This window comes from Chinchilla lanigera, unplaced genomic scaffold, assembly GCF_000276665.1.
Source record: "Chinchilla lanigera isolate Chin_1 unplaced genomic scaffold, ChiLan1.0 scaffold00041, whole genome shotgun sequence".
Lineage (NCBI taxonomy): Eukaryota > Metazoa > Chordata > Mammalia > Rodentia > Chinchillidae > Chinchilla > Chinchilla lanigera.
The window spans coordinates 3,492,179-3,509,593 of record NW_004955442.1 but is presented as its reverse complement, the minus strand read 5'-3'; the positions used below and the strand labels follow the sequence as shown (position 1 = coordinate 3,509,593).

General features: G+C 41.5%; 1 protein-coding gene across 1 annotated transcript in view; it reads right to left on the bottom strand.

Moving 5' to 3' along the window:
* Iqck (IQ motif containing K) overlaps positions 1–17,415 on the bottom strand; it is a 120,474-nt gene that overhangs the window by 39,125 nt on the left and 63,934 nt on the right. The gene's annotated exons all lie outside the window — the stretch shown is intronic.

Genomic DNA, 17,415 nt, shown 5'->3' with positions numbered 1-17,415 from the left:
TGCCTGGCTTGTATGGCTTTGTCTTTATTTTTCTAGTTCAAGACTCATGTTCCCTCAATTCTGGGATATTTTCATGAAATAGGTCTGGACATATGGCTTCTCCACCATTCATTCCACTGCTCCCCTCTGGAATTAGACTTATATTAAGCCTTCTCATTCTATCCCTGTCTCTTAACAACTTCTTTTCCACATTCTCCCTGTCTCTGTTTCTCTGTCTCTCTCCCCCTCCCCACCTCCTTATCCCTTTTCCTCTCTCCCAGATCTGCCTCCCAGTTTACCAACTGCTCTTCCAGCTGTATCTGCAAGTTAACTGATACCTAAAATATGGTTCATGGACCAGGAGCCTCTGTTGTCACTGGGAAGCTTGTTAGAAATGAAAATCCACGGGCTCCACCTACAATGGCAAGCAGAAACACCAGAACAATACCCAGGACTTGGAGGCAGATTTATTTACATCGACTGGCAAGGACTGGGATCACTCCCAAAATATCAGGCCTCAATCTCTGGTGGTCTAGGGATTATATTGGATAAGCAAGCAGGAAGTACAGCAGCAGAATGGCTTGTCACTTAGGGATTGGTCACACAATGTGCATCATAGTGACCAGCATCACAGTGACCAGCCATTTCTAAGAGACAGAAGCAACCGGAACTGGAGCAGGAACTATTACCTGGGCGACGAACAAACTGAAGTATACTGGCAGTGGGGGGAGGCATTTTCTGCTACATACCCAGCCCTACTAAAGCAGCATTTAATACAGAGTGGGTCCAGAGAGCTATTTTACAAACTCTCTAGGTGACTGATGTTCATTGATATTTGAGCAGCTCTGCTTTAGCCCATTCACTCAATTGTTTTCATTTCTGCAGGTTGCACTTAATTCTTTTTCAAATCAGAATTTTCCTCTTTTTTTTATACTGTGTTGATTTCTCAGAAAGGTTTATATATATTTTTTTCTGGTAAATCTCTATAATTACCTTAAACATACTTATTCATAGGCTCAAACTGCTACTCATCGAGGCCAGAATTTTCTACTTGGTTGTATTTGCTAACTGATTCTGCTCTTTCTTGTTAAGTTTATTTTTTTAATTATAAGCTCAAAATTATAGAAGATCTTAGTTCCCAACTCCAAGTTTGCATGGACTTGAGGTCATATCTTTTATCCAGGGGACAGTAAATTTTTGTTGGTAAAGAATCAAACAGTAAATATTTTTGGTTTTGTGGGCCAGACAGTATCTATCATATCAATTCATCTCTGCCTTATAATACAAAAGCAACCATAGAAAATATGTTCTAAAAGGGGCATGGCTGTTTTCCAAAAAACTATTCTTATAAAAACAGGCAGTGGCTGGATTTGGTTCCCTAGCTATAGTTTACCAACCTTTGCTCTTTATCCTTGGCATTAGAATGACAACCCTGTTTTCCTTATTGCCTCTGCCTTCTCTCTACTTGCATTACATAAATATTATTCTTTTAACACTACTTCCAAACTTGCTTGATGTTGTTGAGATCACTTGGGATACTTTTTCAAAACATAACCCAGGGCACTTTCCCTATAGAGTCTGATTCAGTCTGTTTGAGGTAAAATGTTCAACAAGAACTTCAGGTGAGTCTAGTAAGCTGGCAAGTTTGAGACGGCCACTCTCATGAAAGATAATGAATGGACATAACGTTACAATCCTTACTACTAACATCTGTTCAGCTTGGGTCCAGTTCTTAGGTGAATTCCATGTTGATTACTGCAAATGCTTAGACTCTGAGCCAACGAGGACTGCCGAGGCTGTAACTGTGTGGTCAGTAAGGCATGATCTATGTGACTCATGAACAGCAGCTGTTTTTCTGCAGAGCAGTCTTTGTACTGCCAGATCTGAAAAGGCCTTCTCCCAGGAAGCCACACCTATTGTGTACTAAAGTTCCTTTAATTGTAAGGAACCATCACAGTACATACTTAAGAAAAACGGAATTTCCCCCAACAGCTCAGTGATGACAGTTCAGATAAAGTACATCTGACTCTTGGTACTTGCTTGGCCAAATAATCAGGGAATGAGTAAGTTGCAAAAGCATTTGAGATATGTGATGAACTTTCCAGTGACTTACAGGTTAAATTATAAAAAAATGTGCTATGCCAAAAACCATATTATTGCACAATGCTTTTATCTTTGTCTTACTAGAGCTGATATTTATGGAGTACTTCCACTATATAATAGTGCCAGCACTTTATATATATATATATATATTATACTCTTGAGGAAACATTTTTGTTTTGTTTTTTAGTGCTGGGTAGCAAACCAAGGGCTTTGTGCATATAGGCAAAGTGCTGAATGAGCCATACCTCCATCCCTTATATGTTAATTCTTAATCCTCAAAACAAATCTATAACGTAGACACTGTTGCCTACATTTCTTTCTTTTCTTTTTTTTTCGGGGGAGTTTGAGACAGGATCTCACTATGCAGTTCAGGCTGGCCTTGAACTCACTATGTAGTCCAGGCTGGCCTTGAACGTACAGTGATCCTCCTGCCTCAGCCTCCTGAGTGCTGGGATTGTAGGCATGCATCACCATGCCTGGCTTTGTTGCCTACTTTTGAGTGAAGAAACTGAGTCACAGAAAGATGAAATAACTTTCTTAAACTTATACATCCTATAATCCAGAACTTGAACCTGAGTAGCCTCATTCTAAAGCAGTAGTTTTCAACCCTGGCTACATACTGGAATCACTTGGAATAGCTTTAAAAAAAACTATTGATGCCTCAGCCTCACTACTATGGCCACTGATTGGCTTCAGGGTTGTCATAGATGCCTAGGTGCTTCTGATGTACAGTCAAGGTTGGCAGTTACTACTCCATACTAGGGTGTGGACTTGTAACTCCTCTGCCAGAACTCTCAAAGTGTGGTCCCCAGAGTAGCTGCTGTAGCATCATCTGAGAGTTTAACATGCAGACCTGCTGACTCAGATGTGCTTGAGTGGGGCCCTGCACTCTGTGTTAGCAGGCCCTCTAGATACTTCAGACGCAGGCTAAAGACTGAAAACTATGCCTCTGGGAAATCACATCTCCCTGCATCCTGGCCCTTTGAGAACACTGCCACTTTTCTCATTCAGTGGGTGAGTCTGTCTCCTTCTTTTGAATCTAGGTGAGCACTGTGACTTGCTTTGACCAATGGGAGGTAATAGGAGTGCTGTTAGGCATGGATCCAAGCCTCAAGAAGGCTTTGAGGTTAAGGAAACTGGTTCTTTGGAGGATGAAAAACCACATGAAAAAGAACTGAAGTGCCCCAGCCAACAGCCAGTGCTGCTGGCAAGCACATAAGCAAAGCCACTTGGCTGTTCCACTGGCCTGGTCACCAGTCGAATTCAACCATGTGTGAGTCCAGGTGAGACCACCAGAGGAGCCACTCAGCCCATCGACAGAATTGTGAAAAATAATCAGCTGCTGTGGATTCAAGTCACTAAGTATGAAGGTGGTTTGTTATTCAAATTGCAGCTGTGAAATTTATCCATAAACTCTGACTTAAAGGGAGTTGTTCAGCCCTTTAAAAAGAAGTTTCAAGGAACATCAGGAATGTTGCTAGTACTGGTTCTGGGTAGGAGTCTAGGTGCCCACTGTGGGAATCTGGCTTCACACGTATTGTCCTGTGCAGTCCCCCAGGCTCTGCATGTGGAAGTTGCCCCATACTTATTTTATGCTCTGTGGCCACCATGTAGAAATTCTTAATAACTTTGAACAAGGGACCCAGCGTTCTTATTTTACACAAAGCTCTGCAAGTCACCTGGCCAGTCCTATGATTTTCTCATTTATTCCTCAAAACCACCCCAGGAATTAAAATTCATTGTTATCAGCCACTTTTTACAAATAAGGAAAATGAGGCTCTGAGAAGTTCAGTGCTAATACAAGGTCACACAGCAAAGGAGTAGGATGGCACCCAGGCTTCAAAAGCCCTGCGCCCAGGGCCAAGCCTATGCAAACTATGGATACATCTGGAATTTGGTTATCAGTGTTTGTCACTTGTGAAGTACGACTGAAAATCAAAGTGAATGTTTAATTTTTAAAAAAACTGTTACAGTAAAAGACACATTGCCACTAATCCCCCTCAAAATACTCCCCCTTGTTTCACACACCCTTATCCATTGTCCTTGCCACTTTCTGAACCAGTTCTGGAAGTCCGCTTCCACGAGTGCCTTTTAGTTGCACTATTGTGGTTACCCCGATGCCTCGAATCAGTTTACCTTTCATGATCATTTTGACTTTGGGGAAGATCCAGAAGTCAGAAGAGCCAGATCTGGGGAATAAAGTGGACGAGGACAGAGGACACACGAGTGACTTCTTACACTTCTGCCTCTCCATTCGATGGCACTCAGCACGCTATTTACTGTATTTTTGATCATACTTCGTAAAGATTTTCAGAAAAGAAGACTTCCAGCACTGCTTCAGACAGTGAGAAGAAAGGTAAGTGTGTTTGAAACAATGGGGAGTATTTTGAAGGGGATTAATGGCAATTTGTCTCTTACTGTAATACCTTTTTCGTATTGAAATGTTTACCATGGATTTTGATCACTCCTGGTACTTCAGGTGCATTGAATGAGCAAATAAAAAAGTAGTGTTTGCTAACAGCCTGGTTGGCAAAGAATTTTCCAAAGATTTCAAGGAGAAGACACTTGCAGCTATAACCTAAAGTATATGTAAACAATTACAGGAGCAGGCAGAGGAAGGGAAGAAGGAGGCCCTGGCCTGGGAAGCTAGACTGAGACTAGCCCACAGTCCCTATTTATAGAGCTATGGCCTACTTCAGGCTGCTAGGTGGCCCTAAAACTGCCCTGAGGACTTGTCCTTGGCAATGACCATGGAAACCAGGTACCTTCATTCTGGGGATACGGCTGGAATCATGCTGGGCAAAGACAAAAGTTTTTACGGAGAACTCAAGGATATTTCGGAAAGATAAAATTTTCTTGGATAGAGAATCTAAAAAAGCATTTAAGGAACACCATCAGGAAATGCTCAAGAATATGGTTTTAGAGAAAAAAATGTGTAAATCAAATTGAGTTGTTTAACCTAATAGTTATGAGGTTTCAGCAATATGCCAAACACTGTGCTAAGCACCTGAGGCACCATCTCATTTATACCCTCAAGTATAACCCTGGGAGGGAAAGGACTAATTACACTTGTTTTATGGGAAAGGAACAGAGGCTTAGGAAAGTTAGGTAATTTACGGGAGGTTATTGTGTTGTCAAGCCAGGATTCAAATCTGCACCCTGGCTCCCCTTTACCTAGGCTGATGCTTAAAGCCCTACCTCGCAAATTTTAACAAGCCAAGACTAGCCTGGGGGTCTTTTTAAGAAGCAGATTTTGATTCAAGAAGTCTGAGGTGGAATCTGAGATTCTGCACTTCATTCTGCTGAGATTCTAACAGCAAGATGATAAGGGTATCACTAGTCTGTGGATCACAATTGTGTACTAAGGATATAGATACACAGTCGTTTTGCTGCTTTTGCTTTTATACTTAAGTTTTCTTCCACTCTCTCCCAGTCTGAGTTACTGCATTGGTTTCCATTGCTACATAACACATAACCCCTCAGACTTGGCAGCTTAAAATAATAGCAACACAGTGTCTGGGGAGTCCAGGAGTAGCTCAGCTCAGTGGTGCCAGTCCAGGATTTCCCATGATTTGTAGTTAGGGCCTGAAGTCATCTGAAGGCTCCACTGGGCCTGAAGATCCATTTCCAAGATGGTACATTCATATGGCTGTTGGCTGGAGGCCTGTTTTTTATTATGTAGGTAGGTATCTCCATAGGGCTGCTCAACACATGGCAGCTGGCTTCCCTCAGAGTAAATGATGAGAGAGAAAAGGAGAGAGACTATAGTACCTTTTATAACCTAATTGTGAAAGTGGCACACCATTATTTCTGCTGTATTCTATTGATCATACATAGCCACACTAGTACAATACGAGAAGGGACTCTGCAAAAATATGAATACCAGGGAGTGGGGATTATTGGAAAGTTGTTGTGGATTCTGGCTGCCACAATTTCTGTAGAAAAGTCAGTCAGGTCATGTAGCTAGTCTGCTCAAAACCTTGTCATCATTTCTCATCACCATTAGAATAACAGTTCCCCCTTCACATTATAAGATCTGGTCCCTGGCCATTTTTTCACCTCCTCTCCCATTCACACCGGCTCACTTTCATCATCCACACTGACGCTCTTGCTGGTCCTCTATATCACTCATTCCTGCAAACCTTTCCCCATGCTTTGTCCCTCTGTCTAGAAGGAACTTCTTTCGGGTCTTCCTCAACACTCTCTCAGGAAGACCTTCCATGACCACCTCACCACCTAACACCATAGCTTCTGTTATCCTCCAGTCCTTTCACTTGATTTATTCAGTCTTACGTGCTAGATCATTATTCAGCAAGAAGTATAATTCCTTGGTCCATTGATGGTTGTTTTGGCCATGTAACTTTCTTTGGCCAGTATGATATTTGTGGGAGAGTAATGCCCCAGTCCCCAGTGTAGGCCTTGAGATGTGTTATGTGTGTTTTTGCTCATTGTGACCTCTGCTGCAAAGAACATGTTGAGCTCAGAAGAATGACGGCCCTATAAACAAGACCAGATAGAACCTATCAGCCTAGAGCCACATGTAGCAGAGCCCAGCCTAGATTTGTTGAAATCTGACTGGTCTATAGACATGTGAGATTAAAAAAATAAAATTTCAAGTTTTGGGGTGGTTTATTAGGTGATGTTATCATGACCATAGCTAACTAGTGCACTTTTGAAGGGTGATGGTGCTGGAGATCAAACCCAGGGACCGGAACATGCTAAGCATGTGCCCTACCACTGAGTATATTCCCTCACCCCCTGCGTGATACACTTCTTGGCATTATATTATCTGTTTATTTATTGTATCTGTTTGTAGTCTTTTGCAAGAATGTAAGCAGGGATTTTGTCTTACTCCCTAAAGTACGCCCAATATGTAGAATAAGCCTGGCCTGCCTGCTACATAGCAGACACTCAATACATATTAGTGCATGAATACTAGTGAATGAACTCATCTAATTGTACAGCCTGCTGGCTTAACCATTCTATGACACTGCCTTCAAAATTAGCTGGAAAAAATGCAAAGTAAGTATCTTCAATAAATTGCAAAATAAAAAATTAATTGTCTTAAATGAAAGTTCTAGGCAGCATATTGTTGACCAGGAAAGTGTGACTCACTCCAAGCTGTTTGCTATTGTCTGTGAGCCAGATGCCATCTGTCCTCACCTGGGCTGTATCAGAAGTCAGCCAGAAACTACAACCAAACTCTGCCTGAGAACGGAAGTGCTGTTTTAGAAGACACTGGCTCACCTGAATGGGCAGCTGTCCCCAGAGAGAAGAGGACCAGACAGAGGGCTACAGAACACATACAAAGGGAGGAAATGCTCCCCACGCCCCTCCTGGAACAGCTGCACCGGGGACACCCCCACTGGAAGGAAGGAAGAGGAAGTTTGGGAAGCTGTAACAAAAACAGCAATAATAAAGAAGCCAAACACTCAGAGAAAGCAGAAGGAAAGAAGAATCTGGACCTCACCCGCAATTCTTCCCCTCATGTGTCCCTTTTGTGGTCCATCTGCCCTTAGCCCATGTTACCTTCCCTTGGAAATTACTGGTTTTCTGCCTCGATAGCTTTGCCTTTCCAAGACATCGTATAAATGCAGACATTAAGTTCACAGGATTTAACTGTGGCTTCTTTCCCTTGACCTGATGCGCTTGAAGTTCTCCTGTGTTGTTGGTACTAACTATAGTGACAGGTCCCAAGAATGAGGTGCCCGCGGATGAATAAGAAAAGGTAAAAGAAAAGACAAGTAAAACAAGAGAGCTAAAAATCTGGGATCAGGAGGCTTATAGTCTCTCGGACTGCGGCGGCCTTGATCACTCATCTCAATCACGTTTTATTAGAACAAAGAACGTAACTAAAACCAACAGGAGAAAATCCTTTATGAGGAAGTAGAAAGAGAGACCAACTCCTAAAGACTTCTGCAGTCCTGCCCCTGATAGATAACTCTGGGTTGGAGGATTCTGAATGAGAAATGTTTGGCTGCCTAGGCAGTATGCTTCTTTCAAATACAGATGTTCAAGAGGGATCTATGAGCACTGATGTAGAAAACTTCCCTTAACTAGAAACAAAATTACTATGTAGTGTGAGCAGATAGTCACACAAAAAAATACATCTTACATTTATATAGCACATGATGTAGTAAATATACATGAATGTCTATATACACAAAGGAAAAGCATGGACAACATACACACATAACTCCTAAGAGTGATTCCATCTGAGGAAGATTGAGGTAGGCCTGGAATGGAGGTGGCCATGCATGTTACTTTATAACACTCCTGTACAACTTGCTTTTTCTTTAAAATAAGTAGCTACTCTTTCCTCTCAAAAATATCAGTAAAGATTTTTTTCATACACAGAAGGACATTTAGTTGTCCTTCTGTTAAGGACATTTTTTTGTCCTTAACAAATGGAGCTACTGACCCTTGCATGAGGTGGTCAAATGTGGTTGCAAAGAGGTATCTCATTGCACGTGATGCCAGTGATGAGACCCCTCCCTTGCTCGCTCTGACTCAGAAACTGGATGATAGCGGCTCAGTAACGGTGTCATCGGTGCCAGGGCTCTACTTGCTCTGTTCTTATAGTGACATCGGTGTTCATTTTCAGCAAACGCACTGGCTTAACCTATCCTGCTGAAGAACATGGTCTGCAGCTGTGCCCAGTAACGCCAACATCATGGTAGTCTCGAAAAGAACGGATCTGGCCTGCTTCTGTGCTCTACCTCTGTGCTGTTTCTCTTTCCCACATCAAGCAATCCTCCAATAACACACATAAAAGCGACAGAGAAACATTCCTTCTTTGGTCTTTCACACCACTTTCATCTGTTTAGGAAACAGAACCTCCAGTACTTTTCAAATAGGAGGGATGTGATCTGTAAATATGGCCATCATGATGCCATTCATTTCTGCATCCACACTTTACAGAACACTATCTCCTGTGTTACCACAGTACATTGTCTTATTTGTCGCCACATTTAAATACATTTTGATGTTCATAAAAGTTAGGAAGCTAGACTAGGCAGCTATTACTATTCTCAATTTTTTTAAAAAAAAGAAATTTATCGTCAGGTGTGGGATTCATGCCTGTAATCCCAGCACTCGGGAGGCTGAGGCAGGAGGATCATGGTGAGTTTGAGGCCAGCACTGGCTACATAGCTCAAGACCAGCCTTAGCTATGTATAGCAAGACCTTGTCTTAAAAAAAAAATTGAGATTTAGGTTTACTGATTTGTCTTGGATCACGCAGCTGCTAGGTAGCAAAGCCAATCTAAAACATGAGTGGATCTCAACTGTGGTTGCATGTTAGAATCACCTGGCAGCTTTTATTTTAAAGAGAATAAAAAAAATAAAAGTGATACAGAATTTCAAAACAAGATGATAGAAATTAACAATAGTTATTATATTGCATACTGTTATCTTCAAAGTAGTTGCTCAGATTACCAGATACAGACATGTAAAATTGATCAAACAATATAAGCACTAACCTAGTGGCTTTTAAAACACACTCATCTTCTGTTCTTACACAGCTAGTTGAACAAGAATCTCAGGACCTAAATATCAAAAAGTAGACTTTCCAGGGATAACTTCGTTACATAGAAAACTGTAACACCATTGCAATCCATGGGTAAAAATAAGCCAATTTTATTTAAAACTGCCATGTGTTTATGCATCAGCAGGGTTAAGAACCAACATGGGTGCTGTGGTCCATGCCTGTAATACCAACACTTGGGATGCTATGGCAGGAGGACTGCAAGCTCTATGCCAGCCTGGACTACATAGTGAAGTTTTGTCTCAAAAATACAAACAAACAAATAAAAACAAATTTAAAAAACCAAAATATAAACTCTCATGTTTCTTCTTTTGTTGGGGTTCTACAAGTGGACTTCAACTTCACAGTAAAAAAAAAAAAAGGGATTGCCTAAACACCCACACACACACAGTGTGGGAAAAGGATTGTGATTGCTAATGAATTGATTACTGATGGTCAGCTTATGATCCCCAGCCGTGCTGAGTGTGGGAGGCTCGCCCGAGGATGGTTATCATCAGCTGAGAGGCAGAAATGGAAAGGGATAATTTCTCCTGTTGGTTTTAGTTACGTTCTTTGTTCTAATAAAAGGTGACTGAGATGAGTGATCAAAGCCACCGCAGTCCGAGAATCTGTAAGCCTCCTGATCCCAGATTTTTAGCTCTCTTGTTTTACTTGTTTCTTTTACCTTTTCTTATTCATCCGCGGCACCTCATTCTTGGGACCTGTCACTATAGTTAGTACCAACAACACAGGAGAACTTCAAGCGCATCAGGTCAAGGGAAAGAAGCCACAGTTAAATCCTGTGAACTTAATGTCTGCATTTATATGATGTCTTGGAAAGGCAAAGCTATCGAGGCAGAAAACCAGTAATTTCCAAGGGAAGGTAACGTGGGCTAAGGGCAGATGGACCACAAAAGTGACACATGAGGGGAAGCACTGAGGGTGATATAAATGTCTCATACCCTGATAGTGGAGGTGGTTAGGCTGTCTACATTTGTCAAAATGCAGAATCTCAACATTGGAAAGGGTAAATTTTACAATACGTAGTGTGTAACTTAATAAACCTGGTTAAAACACATGAGCCCACACATGTACACTGATATACCACTATACACTGCTAAAATGACTAGAAATAAAAGGACAAGCCAAGTGTAGTGGAAGGAACCTATAATCCCAATTACTTGGGCAGCTGAAGCACTGGCTTGAACTCAGGAGTTCCAAGCCAGGCTGGGCAACACAGCAAGACCTTCTCTCTTAAAAAAAAGATAATACCAAATATTGTTGAGGACATAAAGCAACTGGAACTCTCATACATTGCTGCTAGGAATGCAAAAGACTTTTTTAAAAAGATGAGATTCTGAGGACAATCAGAACTGGGATTGAACTGTGGCTCTGTCACCTGGCTCTGGATGATGCTGGACAGCTAACATCAGGTTTGTAGGCTGTGGTGTCTTCATCTACACACGAGGTAACTGGTACATACTGGACTTCTTTTCAGGATTGGCATAAGGTGGAAAGGACATGGTGCCTATAAGATGTTTAGTGCAGTACCTGGCATATAGCAAATGACCCAAAATACTAGATTTCTCTACTCTTAATATTTTCATTCTTGTTATAGTTATCTCTGGGGTCCTTGTGGTATGGAAGAGTGTGTTTCTATACAGTACCCAGCTTTGTCCTTGGCAAGCCCTCAGTAAACCTTTCCCTATGGAAACCTGAAGAAGGGATCCACATGCCCATGGAAAGTATAGGACCCTGAGTGGCGGGAGAAGGGGTGTCAGCAGCCATACTTATGCACATCCCACTCCCAACATGAGCGTAGGATGTTTGCATCTTCAGTCTAACGGCAGTGCATCTATGTTGTTGAGAAATTCAGGGACTCATTCCTCTTCTTTAGTGCGACTTGTATAGGTAGGCTCAGCTCCTTGATAGCTTATGAGCACTTTCAACGTGTTACAAAATGTTCAAGACCAGTCTCATATATACCATGTGCATTTAGACTGTCGTAAGTCTGAGGCAGGCTAAAGTAAAGATTTCTTTGGATTTGAATTTTCTGGTGAGAGGGTAATGTGGTATAGCGAAAATGTATTGAAACTGTATTTATAAGTCAACAAACAACCAAGAGGAGTCCATTGAGAGGAAAAATCCTTCCATATGGAATTCCCACTAGCAAGCTCCAGGCAGAGATTGTGTGAGTCACAAAGGGTCTCACTAGCCCCTCGGAGGCCTTGAGAGGTGGCTGTGCACCAACAAAGGGGAACTGGTGGTAACTCGATGCAATGGCCTGTTTTTAGCATTCCTTTTGCACAATACCATGTCTGACTTTTGCAGGCAGAGCCTGCCCACCTGCCAGCAGATCTCAGCAGTCAAAGGAAATTCCATCTTTCCTGTCTGATGCCCAGATGACCCCTGAGCTGATGCTCTCGTGTCAAGCCTGTGAGTGCGTGGGGGGGGGGGTCATGGTTTCTAACAGCAGACTTAGTTTCCTCACATTACAAGGTTTGGTGAAGAGCTGGTTTCCAAAGGCCAATGATGAAATGAATACATATCTCTCCAGTGTAATCTCTGGGGGATTAGCCAGCACAGCTGTTGAGGTCAAAGGTCCTGGTGCATAAGCAACTACCCACAAAAGCCCATGTTTAAGTGCCTGCAAAACCACAGAGGAAGGTTTATAAAACAGAACAACCCAGTTCGCTCTTCTTCATTCTCAGAAGCCTTCAGTAGGGAGATCACATAAAGAACTCAGTCACTCATTTAAAAATTTTTAAGCATGTACTCTGTGTCAGACACTATTCTTAGGGACTGAGGACACAAAGTCAAAATCTCTGCTCTCTTGGAATACAAGAGAATACACAATATAATGTCAGGTAGGTGACAAGTAATAGGAAGAAGGTAAAGCAGAATAAGAAGGGAATGGCAGAGGTGACAGTGCTGTTTTAGAGAAGGTGACCAGGACAGACACTGGGAAAGAACCACAAAGTGAGGGAGGGCACCATGACCAATCAATTGCAGGTGCAAAGAACAAACAGCAGGTGAAGGGCCCTGAGTCAGGAGCTTGTTTGGTGTCTCCAAGGAACTGCAAATGGGCCACCTGTTGGTTCTTTAAGCAGATGCCCTATTAAGGAAAACAGAAACAACAGCAATAATAGTTATATCAAATAGTGTGGATTTACTATGTGCCTGGCACTGTGCCAAGCCCTTAACAACAAACCATCAGATTCAATTTTTATAGCCAAGAGTTATTATTATTCCCATCTTAGGGACAGAAGTTAAACAACCTGCCCAAGGGTTTCAATAACCTGACCTGCTGGGATTCAAACAGGCCATCTGTCATGAGAAAGTCATATTACTTAGGAATGGCCAGGTCTTTCCAGGCAGCTACAGCATCAAGAACAAGACAGTTAAGGCTACTGATGAGGACCCTGAGTGAGCCTCACCGATACATCTTCATGCCCAGTGACCCAGCCAGCTGCCTGGCCTGAAGAAAAATTCTCCTCAGTGCAGAATTTCTGCTTTCAGGTTGGAATTTCTTCTTTCTGCAGAAAACTATGAGAGGAACCAGACCTTTTCTGTGTATTCTCTGCAGAACCTTTCCATAATGGTTTGGTTTTCATCCTGGGCTATGTTTGTATCCATTTTCTACCTAACTGTATAGGTCAGAGCTTCTCTAAATAAACAGGAATGGGTTTTCAGGAAGAAATAAAAGTCAAATCAAATCCACTTAAACTTCCTTGGAATGCTCTGCCATTTAGACTGTCAGCTGACCCAGCGCATGTCCTCTGATGGTAAGAGCAAGCTGCTCTCCAAATGACTAAAGTCTGTAATCTCTTCTCCCTCCTCTCCTATGCCCCCCTCCCCCGCTTGCTCTCTCTCTGTCCAGTGCTGGGAACTAACTCAGGGCCTTCACACTGAACTACACATCCAACCTTTTAGAAAAAGTTTGAGGCAAGGTCTCACTATTACTAAATTGGCCATACCAGGCTCACACTTATAGCCTCCCAGAGTGCTGAGATTACAGGCATATGCCACCATACCCAGCTTATTATTTCTTATTCTTGTCAGTAAAGACCATTAAGACTCCTAACAAGAGGCAAAATAATCATACTTCTTCACAATTTAAAACATTGTTTGAGACGAAGTACATTTTTAAGACAGAGGTGTCACTATGTCACCCAAGCTGGCCTTAAATTCCTGGGCTCAAAAGGTCCTCCTGCTTCAGCCTTCTGAGTAGCTGGAAGTATAGGTACATATATATTGTTAAGGCTTGTGTCCAGATGTTCTCCCAAAGCCTCATGAAGTCATAGGTGGGGCTTTTTCAGAGGTGGTTGTATCCACTTCATGTGATGCTGTGTGATTACTAAGTATTTAGGCACTGATTGGCTTGGCATAGTTCTGAGTGCTGCCTACCCTAAGGGCAGGTAGCCTGGAATACCATATAAAGGGACAGAAAGAAGATGCTGTTGCCAATTATCACTTGTAACATCAGCCATCTGCCTTCTGCCTGCCATGAGCTATTTCTCCTATGCCATTTCCCTGTACCACACCACCCTGTCTTGGGGCCAGCCGACTATGAACTGAAACCTGTACAAACTGTGAGCCAAAATAAACCCTTCCTCCTTGAACTTCCGGTGTCTGGTATTTTGTCTCAGCAATGAGAAAGTAACGTAAAATACATACACAGCCAAACCAAATATCCAACAGACTATTAGGAAGACTATAAAGCAACAGGATTTTGCAATTTCAAAATGAACTGAGTACATTAACATCTGCATTACAATATAATAATGAATGCTTTCTGAATATTGTTTCAAGTTTTTTGGATATTTAGACATACGGACACACAGACACACAAACAAAGTCCTAAATTTAACTAAAGAAGTGTGGAAAGCCAGGCATAGTGGTGCACACCTGTAATCCTAGCACTCAGGAGGCTGAGATAGAAAGATTACTGTGAGTTTGAGGTCATCCTAGGCTACATAGTGAGTTTAAAACCAGTGAGGCCTTATATCAAAAAACAAAAAAGGGAGTGGAAAAATTACCATGGTTGAATTCAGGTTTCTAGATCTATTAATAATTTTTATTCCTTTGTAAAAATAACATATATTCTTCATAAGATACTTAAAAAATAGAAAAAAAGAATAAAAATATTACTCTTTATCCTACCACTGAACACCAAAAGTAGTTTATATATTTCATTCTAGTCTATCTTTTAAATATGATTTTTTACATAATAATAATCTGCATGTAAGACAGTTTACTATCTTTCACAGCATATTATGGGCAATTTCTATCTTGTTATCCAGCTCTATTATTTTTCGTGTTTAAACAATATTCCATGAAGTAAATGGTTAATATTTCTTTTTCAATTACTATATTATTGAATATTATTTACACATTTTATGTAATCTAAAAGACCCCACACAGTTTCAGGAAGGAAACTCTCCTATGCAGGAAGGATTAAGATAGGAGTGCTTCTAAAGTGTATTACACGTACACATGCCATTATCTCATCCAGCCGCCAGCTATCAGCAGAGGTTTATACACCTACAGGCTAGGTACTGCCAAAACCACCAGATCAGAAAACGAAACAGGAAACAAGTAGCCACTCAACCACCAATTTCCAGGTTTCTCAAAGCCTGAGAGGTCTGATACATATGATTCTGAATGGTATTTCCCCAGGGTTGTGTAGTACGCAACCCATACAATGAACACAGTGGCTGTCCCATCTCATATCCTTGAGCATGGTTCCCTTATGATCCCGACATGCTTCATGTTCTTCCTCTCCACTGTGTCATCATGCTGTTATGGAACACTTACACACACTGCTGGGAAGATATCACGTGACTAGACTTAGAGGGTAATTTCACAATAAAAGGTTAAAAAAATAAAATAAAGATGCTTACTCTTTAAGCCATTAATTCCACCACCAGTAATTATTTTTGCAGAAAAAAATCAGACATGTATGCAGACATAAGAACTGGATACTTTTTATAAACTGTTTATACAGCAGAGAAAGCTAGAATATCCAATCGCTTATAGTGAATAAGTTATGGTCCAGCATGTTCACAGGAAGACACATATGCATATCATAAAGCCATTAACCTGTGAGGCATATCTATGTGTACTGACAAAGAAATATTCCCAATATGTCATTAAGGAAAGAGAACAGGCATAAACTATCATCACATTGATTTTGTAAAGAATAAAATTTCCTATATAGATAGGACAAATTCTAAAAGGATGAGGTCAATAGATGATTTGCATAATTTATTTTTCCATAATTTATAGTATTACTTGAACAATTAAAAATAGGTATGTATTAGAAAAGTATGCTCTTGGGTCAGGCTTTCCTTTCGAGCCAAGCCAAGCTCTAGTTCATAGACCACAGCCTCTCCCTCAGATAAACTGGGATGCTTATTCTGCAATGATGGACCCAGATTCCCCTGCCTAGTGCTGGGGATTGAACCCAGAACCTTGGCACTGAGCTACATCCCTGCTTTTTTTATTTTTTGAGATAGCATCTCACTAAGTTTCCCAGGCTTAGCTCAAACTTGTGATCCTCCTGCCTCAGCCTCCTGGAGTGCTTGAATTACCATGCACAAATCCAGATTTTTTATTTGGGACCAAGATTCTCTCTATGTTCAAATAACAAGTCCATATTTTTTTAAAAAATTGAGGATTATATCATCAGAACTCTAGCTTATAAGTAACAGAAATCTATCCTGAAAAGGATTCATTGGTTAGCCAGGTCCAGGTGCTCAACAATGTCCTCAGGGCCATCTCAGTCCTGTTGGCTTCTGCAGTCACTTCTAGAGCAGGCTCCTCACAGTGGTGAGTGACTCCAGAGCAGAGACAGCTGCTCCTTCTCAGCCACTTTAGTGCAGGTCTCACTAGTTCTGATTGGTCTGATTCAGGTCCCCTGGTTGTCATCAACTGGACATTCCAGTGTCCAGCCAGAGTGAAGCCCGTGCCACTCACACGTCACACTCCCACTCTGTTTTACAACAAGCTCTTTCTCCTTTGGGGGCCTGATCCACCCCAGGTCAGTTCACATAGACAATGGTATATATATATGTATTTATATATATATATATATATATACACACATATATATGTGTATATATATAAGATTCTCACTGTCCCTATAAGTAGAGATCAGAATTCCATTATTGTATTTCATCATTTTATTTTAAATTTGGTGATTTTGCAAGACCACACAGGACCTGTTGCAATAACCTCCCACCGTGTTGCTCATCAAATAATGAGTAATGACTGATGGCTTTTGCGACTCTCGGTTGTCACAAGGTTGGCGGGAGAGCTGCCAGCTGGGGAAAGTGGGGAGTGCTGATACTCTCCACTGGGTGTCTAGACTGAGTTAGAAGAAAACTAAAACCGACAAAGAGAAGGCATAAAACTTCATGAGCTTGTTTAAATAGAATATTCACTGGATTTGTCTGGTCTCAGCCTCCTAAACTGTTAAGGAAATTTCAATTATTACCTCCCATTAAGGACCTCACTTGAACTTCACAAGGGCAGGATTCTCTCAGCCAGTTTTTACCAGTGGCATCTGCAATCTCACAAACAGAGAAGTATGCATACGGCAGTGGAGTACAACTGCTCACCGGTCACTCACTTCAGCAAGGAGTGTTTTCAAAGGACCAAATTTCATTCGCAGGATTCAAATGGGTTTAAGACGAGAAACCATGCAGTCTTCCATACTGAAGCAGTCTGACTTTCTGGCCACTAGCCTAGTGTCTTGCAAGAAGAAAGACATGAATGTTTGCTCCCACAGTGAAAGGGAAAAACTGT